The sequence below is a fragment of the Puma concolor genome, chromosome F2 (genome assembly GCF_028749965.1).
Source record: "Puma concolor isolate L17-30 chromosome F2, mPumCon1.1.hap2, whole genome shotgun sequence".
Classification (NCBI taxonomy): Eukaryota; Metazoa; Chordata; class Mammalia; order Carnivora; family Felidae; genus Puma; species Puma concolor.
The window spans coordinates 34,953,533-34,969,884 of record NC_141684.1 but is presented as its reverse complement, the minus strand read 5'-3'; the positions used below and the strand labels follow the sequence as shown (position 1 = coordinate 34,969,884).

Here is a 16,352-nt window from a genome sequence, read left to right as displayed (position 1 = left end):
AGGATCATAGAGTTAATAAATAGGGCAGCCAGGGGGGAAAAAAATTATAAGCCATGGTGGATTTGGTAGTGTCATATAAACTGGATTTAATTTTATAGGATTATTTTTTTAAAACCTAAAAGATAGATCATCTCATCTGCTTTCATATAATAGTAGCTACATCTGGATGCTCTGTAAGTAAATTGATATGGTTAGGGTGTTTTTAATGTCAAGGATTGTTTTAGTGCAATCTGGATGCTTAATGTGAATTTAACCTCTGAAAGTGAAGGCTAGGGGCCCCTGGGTGGCTCAGTCAGTTGAGTGTCTGACTTTGGCTCAGGGGAGCCCCACATGGGCTCACTGCTGTCAGTGCAGAGCCTACTTCAGAACCTCTGTCCCCCTCTCTCTCTGCCCCTTCCCCACCTGTGCTCTCTCTCTCTCTCAAAAATGAATAATTAAAAAACATTTTTTAAAAAGTGAAGGCTATGGGGCGCCTGGGTGGCTCAGTCGGTTGGGCGTCCGACTTCGGCTCAGTCGTGGTCTGTGAGTTCAAGCCCCGCGTCGGGCTCTGTGCTGACAGCTCAGAGCCTAGATCCTGTTTCAGATTCTGTGTCTCCCTCTCTCTCTGACCTTCCCCCATTTATGCTCTCTCTCTCTCTCTCTCTCTGTCTCAATAATGAATAAACGTTAAAAAAAATTAAAAAAAAAAAAGTGAAGGCTATGGGGTGCCTGGATGGTTCAGTCGGTTAAGCATCCGACTTTGGCTCAGGTCATGATCTCACGGTTCGTGGGTTAGAGCCCCGCATCGGGCTCTGTGGTGACACCTCAGAACCTGGAGCCTGCTTCGGGTTCTATGTCTCTCTCTCTCTGTCTTCCCTCCCCTGCTCACATTCTGTCCTCTCTTTCAAAAATAAATAAGTATTGAAAAAAAAACAATTAAAAGTGAAGGCTAAAAAGTTTTACGAGTGTATGTGTCTGTGTGTGTTCATGTGTGTTAACAGAAAATAGGTTATGATCATTCACAAAGTTCTTTAGATACTGCTTGTGTTCAGTTTCTGCAGCAGTTTTTAAATTTATTTAATTTTTTCCTGGAGGCTCAGGACTCTGTTCCAGTTTCTGAGCGGAGATATGAGGCCCTCTAGCTCACCATGCCGAGATTCATGATCATCACCCTGTGCCTAACACACCAGCTACTATTCTGGGAACTTGGCTAACTGCCTTTTTGAGACTCAATTTCCTTTCTTGTGTTCCAGTTTTATTCATAACTGATAATGATCATTATAGCTGGCATTTTGTGGGGACTCAATGGGCACCGGGTGCTTGCATAAGTGCATGATCTCATTTAATCCTCCTAATAAGCCTATTGCAAGGGTTATGGATGAGAAAACTGAGATTCAGGTACGGTAGCAAGTGACAGAACCAGGGCCACCCTTAACGGGTGCTTTGAGTCCCTGCCCAATACCCAGTCTGTCTAAGATCATGCTTTACAATGCCCCTTCCCTTTACCCAGCTCACTCCTGATGTTCACAAAACTCTCGTGGTCCCCAGAGAATCAGTTATGCCAAGAGTATTTTGCGAGATGTTAATTTGTGTTAAATACACTTTCCGTCCTCCACAAATAAAGTGATGTGATGATATTAATCATAAGTCAAGATAATGCCTAGATTCTAGGCAAGCAATACACTCCTGGGGGTGTACCTAGGAGTCCTGGAAAGAAAGTGTTGCTTACAATTGTTGGAGCCCCCCAAGTTAAACCTACATCATTCAATGGGCACAGGTTGACATTTCCACTAATGTGGTCACCCATCAGCTGTTAAGTCCTAGAGTTCTCATGTCACTTGGAATATTTGAGTCTAGTCTTGTTTGAGGAGCTGCCTGGGGGCAGTCAGACTAAAATTGTCCATTTGTCCGTGTCACCAGGCAGGTGGCATTCATCCACCCCTTGGAATGACTGTGCAATGACTATACGAGTGGGGCTCGGGAAGACATCCAGGAGTGTTGACAGGTGCTTTGTGTAGGACATGCAGGAGCTGGGACCATTCCTTGCTATTTCAGATAAACATGGCGGTAAGGTTAAGGGGAAGAGGATCAAACCTCCAATTGTTCTCAGAGCCAACAGGCTGGGAAAAGCAGTGAATGAAATGGAAAGTGCTAGGAAAGTTTAGGAGAATCACGATAGGATGTTCTCCTTTCTGAGGAAGGCTCTGGGGATGATCTAAAGGACAAAGATCCTCAAGGTCCTTCCTCCTCCATACCTGCTAAGGTCTAGGGTGTTACTTGCCCAGGGGCTGGGTTATTCTCCCTCCTCCAACACAAAATCCAAGTGTCCCATTCCAGCGGCTCCCCCTTCACCTTTCCCCAGTCATTATTCTCTGTGCTCACTTGGACCTCTCATCTGGAAGAAACTTGCAAGAAGGATAAGGAATTTTTATAAACTTACCGTGATTTATTATGTCCCCACTCTGGCCCCCAACAGGCCACTCTAGGGAGACTTGATGAATAGTGTGTTCAGCCAAGTGTTCGTTATCCTTATGATCTCTGTAACTGTTCTTTGACTGGGGTGGGGGCAGGGGCTTCTGCTCACCCAGGGCACGCATCAGTACCAGTCATTATAAAGGGAGGAGCTGAGGCTGATTGCCAGAATGGTGAGGAAGTGCCTCCGCCTGGAGGAGAGTTAGCAGCCCGGCAACCCTGGCCCCAGCTAGTCTTTGAGACCGCATGACTTGCAACCGCCTCCCCAGTTCTTCCTTGGCAACAGGCTATAAAGCAGAGAACCATTTATCGCTCAGCAGACATTCGATGTAGCCTACAACTGATTCCCAGGGACCATACAGCTTGGCTTATTATCTATTTTCAGGGACTTCTTGCAAAATCCATAAATCAGCCCATGAGATCCTCATCCTTCCTCTTCCAGAAAGCTGTGTCTGCGATGTAGTCCGTAGTCCCTGTCACAAAACTATCGAGAGCTGGGAAAGGTCTGAGACTGAACACTACAAGTTAGCCTGGCCTGTCAGAGCTTCATGGATGCTAGTCGCAGACACAAGACCCCTGCGTCAGAAACAGAGGTCTTTGACTCACAGTACAGTACGTGGTGGGGGCTTCAGTGTATTTCTATCCGTTCCTCCACCCCGATGCCCACAGCGGGGACATAGATGGATGCGGGGACACATAGTCGATTTCATTACAGGCGTGTAACCCTGAGCTTAGGGAACCCAGATCTTTCATACGGTACAGTATGTGTGGCTGTCCAGCACTTCAGAAGGAGACGCTGTGTGCTATACAAACATCCTGGAAAAGATAGTCTGGGGAAGTTAGTGCTTCTACTAACAAGACGTGCAGAGATGTGAGAGACCCATGAAGAATTCTTTCCCTACAGGGGTCACATAAATACATTTAATAAAATAGTGAGGGCTGAGATAAAAGTATTGAAAAGGCACTTGAAATCAGTGTTCCTTATGTCTGTTAATTTGTTTTAACACACTTTCCCTTCAGTAAACCCATTGTATTATTAACTGTTTGGAAAGATGTTATGTTTGTAAATTGAGGAATTAGATGTAACAATAAATGAGGGACTAAAGAGAACATGTTTATGATTATTATCAGGGTTTTTTTTGGCATGTTTTTTCCTTTTTTTAAAAAACTGATTGGTTCATTATAACTACTGGATGCTAACTTCCTGTGCTATTACTTCTAGGCTATTAGTGTAAATAAGAGGAAAATTAAATTGATTTGGTCTGAAGCCAGCCACTTCCTAGTACAGAATAGTACTTGTTCAAAATCTTGCCCACTGTTATTTAAAGCTGGAATGAGCAAATTAGAAAGTAATAATAAAGGGAACAAAATCTTGAAATACAGATGAAAGGACTGAATTGCTTTTTTTAAAGTTTATTTATTTATTTTTGCGGGGGTCAGAGAGAGAGAGAGAGAGAGAGAGAGAATCCCAAGCAGGCTCCATGCTGTCAGTGCAGAACTGATGCAGGCCTCGATCTCACAAACCACGAGATCATGACCTGAGCCAAAATCAAGAGTTGGTGCCCCAGGACAGAACTGCTTTTTAAAAAATATATTTTAGGGGTGCCCAGGTGGCTCAGTCGGTTAAGCGTCCGACTTCAGCTTAGGTCATGATCTTGCAGTTCATGGGTTCGAGCCCTGTGTTGGGCTCAGTGCTGACAGCTAGCTCAGAACCTGGAGCCTGACTTTGGATTCTGTGTCTCCCCCTCTCTCTCTGTCCCTCCCTTGCTTTCTCTTTCTCTCTCTCTCTTAAAAATAAATAAAACATAAAAATTTTTTTTAATATATTTTATCTTCCTACTTCTATGAATATTTGCTGCTCCCAAGAACATTTCATAACATTTCCAAGGAGACAATGACAAAGGTGATCATTTCTATTAGTTCAGGGACCAACAATGCAGGGAACAGAAGAAAGGAACTGACAGGTTTAATGACTCAGTAACCTCTTCCCTTCCCCTCTGTCACTCAATGTTTGAAAATCCCGCCTTTCTTTTAATTATAAAATCTATTTAATCATCTATTGGATGCTTACCATGTACAATACCCATTCAAGACTGAGTAAAAGGTGGTCTTGGTTAGGCTGATAAATTGTAATGCAAGTGAAATGAAATGCCCTAAGAATGCCGTGAGAATTCAGAGTAGAAAAGGAGTATGTCTCAGGGTGCAAAGAGAAGCTTTATGTAGCAGAGGCTAAGAGCAGGGACTCAGGAAACAGCCTGGGTTCAGAACTCAGATCTGCCGCTTACTAATTAGTCAAATGACATATCCCATCATTCCTCAGTTTCCTCATATGTGAAATAGGGATAATAGTAACGCCTGTCTCAAAGGGTTGTGTTGAGGATTAAATGAGTTAATATATTCAAAGCACATGGAACAGTGCTGGGCACAAAGCTAAGTGCTTTAGAAGTCCAGCTGTATTTGCTGTTGTTATATGTATGATTGTGGAGCTCAGAAAAAAAAAAAACAACCCTTATGAATGAGAAGTCACTACAGGTGATCCTGGTTAACAGCAGGGAATGGAATGGAGACAATGTCAGACATCCCTTTTCTGACAGCCCAGCTGAGGCCCTAGAAACATGGATGTCCTTGGCTCTTGCTCTGGGGAGGGCTAGACAAAGACATTCCACACCTGCTGCTCTGAGCCTCGGGCAAAGGTTGCATATGTGCATACATCTGAATTGAAATATTCATGAAGGATGTACCCAATTGATTTTCCCTGAGTCGTGGAATGACAGGTGACATTTATTTTCTTATTTTTGCTTGTCTATACTTTCTAATTACTAATAATTAATATCTATTATTTGTTATATTAGGAATAAATGAAACCCTGTTTTAAAACGCCATTATTCACTAAACAGTTGGCATTTATTGATAAAAAATTGTGTTTCTATTCTTCTCAAGCAAGGACTATAATATGCAGAAATTTGTGACTACAATGAGTCCAGAATTCACTAGGAGGGTGGCATATGGAAACCAATCTCTTCGCTAGTAAGTGAGTCTGGCTGACAACCCAAAATGGCAATGTGACCATAATATTACCTGATTCCATTTAAATCTTACAGCAACAATAGAGGTAGATATAATCGTCTCAATTTTATAGACGAAAACTCAGAGTATTATATATCATACTGGTAATCAAGAATTTGGGAATCTAATGGGATGCCTGGCTGGCTCTGTTGGTAGAGCACGTGACTCTTAATCTCTGGGTTGGGAGTTCAAGCCCCACACTGGGCATAGAGATTACTTAAAAAAAAAAAGTTATAAAAACTTTGGAATCTGAGAATATCATGCATCTAGTCTAGGGTTCTCAGCCTCAGCACTAGTGACATTTTGGATCAGAAAATCCTTTGTCATGGGGGCTGTCCTATGCATTGTAGGACATTCAGCAGTAGCCCTAGGTTCTACCCCTAGATACCTGTAATATCCCTCTCCTCACAGGTTGTGACAAGCAAAAACATCTTCAGACATTGCCAAATGTCCTCTGATTGAGAACCACTGGTCTAGTGTATTCTATTCATTAATTATTAATTATATATATCATTAATCATTAATTATGTATGAATTAATTATTCATATTAAACTCAACATTCAAGATATAAACCTCAAATCATTTTCAACACTTCACCTTTATAGGGGGCTTAGTCCTTCAATTAAATCTTTAATTGATGTTGCTGTTGATGAAAACAGACATTATGACATAATGGACATATTTTGTGTAAATATTTTCCTGTCTTTTGATTACTTCCACCCTAATGTTATCAAATGAACAAACATTTTTTTAATTTTTATTTTAGAGAGAGAGAGAGAGAGCGAGCATGAGTTGGGGAGAAATGCAGAAAGGAGAATCTTGAAAAAAAACCTTTTTTTTAAATGCTTTTAAATTTATTTTTGAGAGAGAGACAGAGAATGAGTGGGGGAAAGGCAACCAGAAAGGGAGACACAGAATCCAAAGCAAGCTCCAGGTTCTGAGCTGTCAGTATAGCACCTAAGACTGGGCTTGAACTCACGACCTGTGAGATCATGACCTGAGCCCAAATCAGACACTATAACGGACTGAGCCATCCATTCTCTTTAGGTGCCCCTAAAGAGAATCTTAAGCAGGTTCCATGCTCAGCCCAGAGTCTGACTAAAGGCTCAATCCCACGACCCTGGGATCATGACTAGACCTGAAATCAAGAGTTGGACGCTCAATCAACAGAGCCCCTGAGGTGCCCCAGGTGACATGATTTTGATTCCTATTGTGCTATTAGTTTGAACTACTTTTCTCACTTTGTTTAATTAAAATATTTATCTTTTTCCCCTTGAAAAAATTGTGAGAAAAAAAAAATAAGTGTTCTCTATGCAGTTTTTCAGTGTCTTTAAGCTTAGAAGGCACTTCCTGGTGGGGAGTGTATATTTGGAAATGGAGGGAAAAGTGTGGCATGCCTGTTATACACACTGACATACTTAGTAAGCATGCTCCTACATGTAGTATAGAAAAGTGAGCTTGCTCTCTTTTTGTAAAACACATTCTCCTACTCTTAAAAGCACTCATTCCCTGCTTATATAAACACTTGCTAGATTTTTAATTGACATATGCCAGACCTAGTAATAATTAGAGCTAACATTTACCGAGCACTACATTACACGATCTCTCAAGTATAACATGGTGTTTACAACACTGGAAAGTGTCGGGAGGCCAGAATTGGATGCACTTGAGTTTAAAATGTAAGAAACTGGGATGAGATTTCTGCTTCAGGGCCACACACAAACAAAAACCCCGGAAAGGTTTTAAATGCAGACCCTAAAATTGCACTGTCCAAACCAATTGCTACTAACCTCCCGTGCGTATTTAAATTTTAACTAAAGTGAAATAAATTTTAAAATTCAGTTTTGACCACACTAGCCACATTTCAGGTGTTCAACAGCCACATAAGGCTAGTAGGTATCATATTAACAGCACCGAGTAACATTTCCATCATCGAAGAAAGTTTTATTGGACAGTGCAGAGCTAACAGAATATTGCCTTCAGGGCCATTTTTGTGATACCAGATAAAGCTTTTGGAATTCCTGACAAGTGTCCAAAGCTGTGTAACAGAACTGGTTGTTGGAGTTGCCCGAACTTCCTCCAGAATTGGTGAAAAACATCAGGTTGGGGATGGTTTGGTTGGTTGTTACTTTCTGTCCAATATAATACTAAGGCTCTAAGAAATTCTGTGGTGAATTTCTCTACAGGGACACAAGAGCAGAAAAAGCCCAGGATAGCTCAGAAAACTTCCGTCCTGTAATATCCAGTAAGACTGGTGACCATTCACTGGGTGTTTCCTATGTGCCAGTCACTGTGCTGAATGCATACTTCCTCCAATCCTCACAAAACCTCTAAAAGATGTGTATCGTTGCCACCATTTCACAGGTAAGGAAGCTGAACTTTAGAGGCCTAAGGTCACATAGTAGCAGAGCCAGGATCTAAAACAAGATACCTTTATGCTCATGTGTTAAGCACCCCTGTAAACCTCTGGCTCTTCACTTTCCTCATCTGCAAATCTAAAAGGACTAAATTAGAAAATCCCAAAGGTCGCTACCATTTCTAAAACTATGTTCTAAATTAGAATAATACCCCCCGCCCCCCATTTTCCCAAGCCAATGAAATATGCAGGGTTCGGAAGAGCGCCTTGCTACCTAAGGATATGCTTTCTCCCATCCATACTTTTTCCTGAAACCTTTCTCGGTTTCCCATTATCTAATGTGGTTTCGACTGTTGTGATGTTTATCTCACGCCACACATACTCCTGAACTAGAGAACGTGCTCTCGTGGCAAGGAGGGATTCGCTCCGGTAAATTCTTAAAAACTTAGCAGAACGCCTAGTGCACAGTAAATGCTCCACGAACATTTATGGAATTAACTGGAAGTGGACTGGCAGGAAAACGTGAACCACTTGAAGAGAACTATTAAGGACATTACTTAGAAAACGGGGCTGTCTGAAGAAAACCCCGAATGGAATAGCCCGTATGGGGGGCGGCTGGAGACAAATTCTGACCCGCAGACACCTGAAGAAGTGGAATAACGTTAGGGATGGCGGTGGTGACGTTCGCAGGGGGCGGAGCGGACGGCGCCGGGACTCTGGGAGAGGCGGCAAACTCCACCCACCCCGGAACAGCGGCCGCCTGCCCTCCCGGGTCTTCCAGGTTCCCGGGACAGCATCCCAGCCCCGCCCCTCCTCGGAGGGGGCTGCTGCGACGGCAGCTGCGGCTGCGCAGTGGCGCGCGCGTAGGCGAAGCGGCGCGCGCCGCGGTCAGCTGATTGCTCCGGCTGGCACGTGACTTGCTCCGTAGACGCCGGGGTCGTGAAAGCCGTGGGGCCGGAGCTTAGGTCCGGGAGGGATGGAGCGCTGAGCCGTTAACGTCTGCCGGGCTGTCCGCCTCCGTACCTGTTAGTGCAGCCACTTCGTCGTTTGACATCTTCCTGGGTCAGTGAGCGATGGTTACCCCGGATGGGGAGTCCTGGCCAGGCCGAACCTTCCGCTGCGGTCGCCGTCTGGGAGGGATGGGGGCGGGCGCCGGGGCCGAAGCTGTGGCGTTGGAGCTGGCTGGGTGGCTGTGGCTGGTTTCTCGGCGCCAGTTCGTTGAAACCTTAGGCGTAGGTTCTGTTTCTAAGGAAGAGGAAGCAGGGAAAAAGAAATGGCCCTAGGGGGTACGGAATAGCAGAGACAGGAAGGCAAAACAGGGTCTGGGACATTTCTCCTTGCATTGAGGGTGGGGAGCAAATCCACGCCCCTTGATTGAGAGGAATGAAATGTGACAGAGTGGCCCAGATGAGGATCTGGGGTGGTGTTGTGTCAAGTCACAGCGAGCTCGAGAGCCTTCACTGGGTGTACGTGCTTGTGAGTAGGGGGATGGCAGTTTAAAGGGTCTGCGAGCCCTTCACTACTGGCAGGGGTCTCTCGCACAGGATGCAGGATCTTTATAGGCAGGGGAAAGAGTGAGAATCCAGAGAACTCAAACCATTTTTTATTAGAATGGGGGAAGGGTAGGCAAGAAACCCTGCAAAGGAACTTGAGAGAGTCACGTACGGCAAATTGAATCACCTGAAAATGAGTAAATAGAAGCTGACACTCTTTTCAGAGGAAAAGTCCGGTATGTTAGGGAAAAATAAAATATTTCAGCGAGAGCTCAGAACTTAGCACTGCTCTAGGAATGCGGGAGTGGGGTGTAAACAGTCCAGCCTTAGGAGTTCCCACCAGTGTTGGGGAGAGAAGTCACACACACATGAAACATTGAAGTACTATGAAGTTACAAGAAATTATCAAAAAGAATGCTAAGTGCTTTGGAATTGTGAAGTAGGGATGGAGATATGAACCGACACTATCATGAAATGTCCTGGAGGAAAGATAACTGGAGCTGGGCCTTTGCAAGCCAGTGGGATTTGAACTAGTGGAAAGAAATGAGAACTTTCTAGGTGAGGAAATCCACAGGATTTGAAGGCCTGAAGATGAGAAGAAAGTGCTTCTAGGGGAGTAAAAAATCCAGGTTCGTGGTGGATTTGAATTACAGAGAAGTGAGAAATAAAGTTGGGGTCTGATAATGAAGACTACTGAATGATATTTACTCATTCATTCAACTGATGCTCGTTCAACTGAGCTATATATATATATATATATATGTATATATATATATATATGTATGTATATACATACATACATATATATATACCAAGTACTATGCTGCTATGAAGGTTTAGAAAACAGGATCTCTCTCATAGAGCTTACAGTCAAGTGGAGGAGATGGGTTTTAATAAATAATCGTGCAAGTGTGAAACGTGCTTGGAAGGAATAACAGAGTGGTGTGAAAGAGTTTGTAAAGGAGATGCCTTTTTAGAAAGTACAAAGGAGGCTTTTTGGAGCATGTGACTTTCAAACTGATAGCTGAAAAGAGGCTAGAAAGGAGGAGAAGGTGTGACTGAAAATGTTCCAGGTGGAAAGAACAGCGTATATATGTCAGTGCCCTGAGATGTGAAGAGGAATAAAGCTTTTGAGAAGTTGTAGGAGGGCTAGCATGGCCAAACCTGGAGGGAGCTATGTGAGAGAGGCATGCAGAGGAAGGCTGGGATCAGGCCCAGCAGGGCTTTTATCCTAAAAGTAAAGGGAAGCCAGTGAAGATTATAGTCAGTAAAGTCAGTTAGACGTGTTGTTGTTGTTTTTTAATATTTATTTATTTTGAGAGAGAGAGAGTGAGAGCACACAAGTGGGGGAAGGGTGGAAGGGTGGGGACAGAGGATCCAAAGTGGGCTCCATGCTGACAGCAGAGAGCCCGACATGGGGCCTGAACTCACCAGCCCTGAGTTCATGACCTGAGCCGAAGTCAGACAGTTAACCGACTGAGCCACCCAGGTCCCCTAGACGTGGTTTTTAAAAATAAAATTTTGTTGGGGTGCCCGGGTGGCTCAGTCACTTAAGTGTCTGACTTCGGCTCAGGTCATGATCTCACAGCTCATGAGTTCGAGACCCATGTCAGGCTCTGTGCTGACAGCTCGGAGCCTGGAGCCTGCTTCAGATTCTGTGTCTCCCTCTCTCTCTGCCCCTCCCTCACTCATGCTCTCTCTCAAAAATAAACATTAAAAATTTTTTTAAAAAAATAAAATTTTGTTGAGAGAGTGGAGGGTGCAAAAGTAAATGAGGGGAAACCACCTTGGGAGGACATTGTTGTAATTCCTGCCAAGAGATGGCAAAGCAATTAATAGATTCCTCCTGTAAGAAATGGAGAGCCACTGAAGGGTTTGAAGTCAGGATACATTCTTTCTCCACTAAGGAATTGAGAAGGTTTAACTGTATTCACTTTTAAGACTTAAGGAGTCAGGGAAGGGAAAGAGTGATTAGATTCTATATTGACCCTTCACTGAGGGCAGTTCTAACTACCCCCTAAGCAGTCCTGAAGTCCACAGGGAATCGTTTGGGAGTTGACTAGAGATTCTTTTGCAAAAATCTGTCTTTGGTCTCTCAGACTTATCCTCTGGTAATGTTATCTTCTCCAGAATACCTTTTATTGAACGATAGTAACCGGGCGGACTCAGTTACCTTTCATGTTTATCTTGTTCTCACAGGTCTTTGAGAGAAGGTAGATGAAAATGCTACTCATTGTAAAGGTAGGAACCTGTTAAGACCCTTGGAGCTAGAAACAGTTTTGTCTCAGTGTGGCATAACTTCCAGAATGTACTGACTCCTGGTATTGTTCCTGCTGATACACCTACATAATACTTAACCACAATCATATCTAGAGAGAAGGCTGAGTTTCCTAAAGTACATTGTAATCTTTGATTCAGCAGTTTTGGTTAACTTTTTCTAGTAGGACACCTTCAAAGGATTGGCAGTGGTGGTCAGCGCTTTTAAAACTGCTTTTCTGTAAGCTTGGGTAAACCTAGTCAGTACACAGCGGCTGGAGGAGATAATGAGCAACAAAGTAGAGCTCAAAGTGCTCAGGTTGTCAATCACGGTTCTTTGGCAACAAGCAAGTTTTAAGGTGTGCTGAAGACGCAGCGGAGCCTCAGGGTTGTGTCTCAGAGCTCCCGGATCTTTTTCTCTTGGTATATCTTGCAGGGACTAGATAAAATCTAAAGAAACAGTACCTGGCATCTGACTAAAGTAAATGCTGAGAGCTAGATAGTGTAATTTTGCATTTAAAACTGGATAGAAGATACTCGTTTTTAATTTTTGGCATGTTAGTCTTAGGAGCTTCATTTACATTTGATTTTACAACCTAAAAAGAAACTTTTGGGCTTCAAAAGTTGGATACTATGATTATTTCCACAACTTGTGAAGTAATTGCATTGGCCAAAGAGCAAAACTGGAATGCCGAAATAAACCTTTACGGCAGGATCTCCTTTGTAGTCCACTGGTTCCAGAGCAGTCTTCCTATTGAACTTGAGTTTGTTAAGGGGTAGCTACAGTTTTGACTGAGTACCTCCTAGGTAAATTTTGTTCTTGTACATATTCTGATCTGTCTTCAGGAGTAAATCTTTTTCACCCTTTGGATGTGACATTTAATACCATTTTATGTATAAACTAATTCATGTTAGATTCCCATTTCATAAATGTTTTTAAGACCTAGTAGAAACCATTAGCATAGTGCCCTTGGAAAGATAGCTCAGGCAATGACCCAGACCATTCTAAAATCTTATTGAGATGATTGACCTTTGGAACTAGAAATTTCAAACTATATTTTTTTTTTTTTAATTTTATTTTTTTAAATTTACATCCAGATAAGCATATAGTGCAACAATGATTTCAGGAGTAGATTCCTTGATGCCCCTTACCCATTTAGCCCATCCCCCTCCCACAACCCCTCCAGTAACCCTCTGTTTGTTCTCCATATTTATGAGTCTCTTCTGTTTTGTCCCCCTCCCTGTTTTTATATTATTTTTGTTTCCCTTCCCTTATGCTCATCTGTTCTGTATCTTAAAGTCCTCATATGAGTGAAGTCATATAATATTTGTCTTTCTCTGACTGACTAGTTTCACGTAGCATAATACCCTCCAGTTCCATCCACGTAGTTGCAAATGGCAAGATTTCATTCTTTTTGATTGCCGAGTAATACTCCATTGTGTGTGTGTGTGTGTGTGTGTATGTGTGTGTGTGTACATATATATATATGTACCACATCTTCTTTATCCATTCATCCCTTGATGGACATTTGGGCTCTTCCCATCCTTTGGCTATTGTTGATAGTGCTGCTATAAACATGGGGGTGTGTGTGTCCCTTCGAAACAGCACACCTGTATCCCGTGGATAAATGCCTGGTAGTGCAATGGCTGGGTCTTAGGGTAATTCTGGTTTTAGTTTTTTGAGGAACCTCCATACTGTTTTCCAGAGTGGCTGCACCAGCTTGCATTCCCAGCAAACTATATTCTTTTGTTGTTGTTTTTTTAAATTTCTTTTTTTAATGTTTACTATTTTTGAGAGAGAGAAAGCAGGGAAGGGGCAGAGAGAGAGGGAGACACAGAATCTGAAGCAGGCTCCAGGCTCTGAGCTGCCAGCAGAGAGCCCCAATCGGGGCTCGAACCCATAAACTGTGAGATCATGATCTCAGCCAAAGTCAGATGTTTGACTGAGCCACCCAGGCGCCCCCTGAAACCGATGTGTTTTTAAAAGATATTTTAAGCAAGCTATCAGTGAATAGAAAGTTACTTGTAAATTAAAACTGATAATAGGTGGATTAACTTTACCATGAAAGCTTTTCTTTATGAACCGGCCTATACTTTAGTGTTCCTGTATGAGTGCTACTGGCATTTTGGACAGGACTGTCTGTTGTCTGGCCTCCATACGGGGAGAACGTAAAATGCTCCCGTATATTTCCAGACTCCTGGAGGAGAGAGGTACCATTTGCTTTCAAGACACATGTGGTGCTACCATTTATTTGTTGGGCAGATATTTGCGTGCTTGTTAAGTGATAGGCACTCTGTTAGTTATTGGGGATCTAGAAGTTAAGAGTAGTATTTTAATAAGCTAGCATGTAAAATGTGTATAGCCACTAGCTGTGTGATCTTGGGCAGATAATTTCATTAACTGTTCTGTCATTTTCTAGTGGGGGTGGTAGTAATACCTTCTTTGAGTTAAGCACAAAATTACTTAGCATACTGAAGTGGTTATCACATAGTGCATATTCAGTAAGTGGTTGTCACTACCAGTAAACAGAATCTCAAGCTTCTAGAGTGAAGAATGGGAGAAAACTAACATGTTGAAAGTCTGTAACTTGATGAATTTCAGGCTAGGATACGCTGTGTTGTAGATATAAGCATCTTCTGGCTGAATGTGGTATTGTGGTCCATTCCCAGTTACAAAATACCAGCCCAGGGTTTCTTGGCTGGTTCAGTCCATGGAGCATGTGACTCTTGATCTCAGGGTGTGAGTTTGAGCCCCGCATTGGGTGTGGAGCCTACTTAAAATAAAAATTAAAAAAAAAAAAACCCACCCCAAAGAAAAGGGAAATAACGTTTTGGAAGCCATGAGTGTAGATTCAGGGATTCCCCTGGATTGGAAGGAATTGTTTGTTCCTTGGGTCATTGCTGAGTTGCATATGGCAGAGAGGAAGTCTCTAGGAGCTCAGAAGGTCCTGATGATTACTTTCAGTAATAGGTGTACAGTGCCCTCCTTGCCATGTCTAGCTTACCAGAAATTACAAGAAATTTTCCCTAACACAACCTAACACCACCCCCTCCCTAACCCTTCAGTGTTTAAGACAGCTATCTATGCAAAAGGAAGGCTTGGCTCCTCTTCTTAAATTTATATCTTTATTTTGAGAGAGAGAGGGAGAGAGAATTCCAAGCAGGCTCTGCACTGTCAGGATGGAGCCTGATGTGGGGCTTGAATTCATGAACCACAAGATCGTGGCCTGAGCCTTAAGTTGGACCCTTAACCGACTGAGCCACTCAGGCGCTGCCAATTTAGTATTAATTTATTTTTTAGAGAGACAGCACATGTGGGAGAGAGGGGCTGAGGGGGAGAGGGGGAGAGAGAATCTCAAGGAGGCTCCACGCTCAGCCTGACACGGGTGAGGTGACCCACGACACATGGTTGATCCCATGACCCTCAGATCATGAGCTGAGCCGAAATCAAGAGTGGGGTGCTCAACCGCCTGAGACACCCAGGCGCCCCAGGCTTGGCTTTTACAAATTGTTTCTAGCCAACTGAAATAAAAAAGATGATCATTTATAAACTATGTCTATTAAAGATGAAACTGTCTTCCATCTTTAAATGTATTTATGGCATGAAATTCAGGTAGTCTGTAATGGGATTATAGAACAATTTTAAATACTTTAGTTGAAAACAGAAAAAAGCAAAAATTAAGGCTTATTTAAAGAAATATGTTCTGACAGTTTTTAAGTTTCATTCTGTATGAGTCATGAGACTACTCCTTGAAAGGTAAAATTCCCCTTTTAGTTACTAGAAACTTTTAAACAAGTTTTATTACCAGTAAGCCAAGCCCTTCCCACAATCTCAAGATGGTTCTGTTTTGAGAGTAGAATTTTAACATTCAAAGAGGAAAAAGTTGTTTTTTTTTCTTTTTAATTTTTTTTAATGTTTATTTTTGAGAGAGAGAGAGTGTGTGTGAGCAGGGGAGGGACAGAGAGAGAGGGAGACATAGAATCTGAAGCAGGCTCCAGACTCTGAGCTGTCAGCACAGAGCCCCATGCAGGGCTCAAACCCACAAACTGTGAGATCATGACCGAGCTGAAGTCAGATGCTTAACCGACTGAGCTATCCAGGTGCCCCCCATTTAAAAAAATTTTTTTTTAATTTTATTAAATAATTTATTAGTTTTTTAAATCACAATTGGAAGGCTATGTGATATTTCTCTGACATCCAAGGTGTTTCTTCTCGTGCTTATTGAAATAGGCACTTTATTTAGTAAACCTGTATTCTCAAGGACTGAAAAGGAGGTGGTTTTGCATGTAGACCACCTTCAGTCTCATTGCAAAAATTTATTTACTGTGAAAGGTGGTTGTATTTCAAAGATTAAAGTATTGTTTTCTGAAAGAGTTAAAGTCAGTTCAGTGTTGGAGCACTTACAGGGGTGCTATATTTTCTGTGATTGCCCCTAAGTTGGGTCCGGCTCATACCTTCAGAAAGAAATGCTAGCAGCTCTCTGTTTGAGCTTATTATCCCCACCATTTATGTTGTGATAGTTATTGCTTTACTCTTTTTGTTTTATATTCAAGTGAATTGTGGTAGGAAAATAATCCACGGCCTTCAGATTCCCAGCAATGGGTTGATAACAGTAAATAGTCTCAGAGCTTTGCACCCAGGTTTTCCTTTCTTCTCTCCTTTCTTCCATTTTGAAAAATAATTGTTACTGTTTTTTTTTTTAATGTTTATTTTTGAGAGAGGGGGAGG

The 16,352-nt window shown here is 42.5% G+C and overlaps 1 protein-coding gene across 2 annotated transcripts in view; it reads left to right on the top strand.

Moving 5' to 3' along the window:
• The first annotated feature begins 8,759 nt into the window (after positions 1-8,759).
• Positions 8,760-16,352, top strand: part of ATP6V1C1 (ATPase H+ transporting V1 subunit C1) — a 48,051-nt gene continuing 40,458 nt past the window's right edge. The window contains exon 1 of one of the 2 annotated variants that reach the window (XM_086695513.1): positions 8,760-8,936. The gene's annotated coding sequence lies outside the window, so the exon portion shown is untranslated. The remainder of the gene's footprint in view (positions 8,937-16,352) is intronic. The other variant, XM_086695514.1, reaches the window with a different exon arrangement.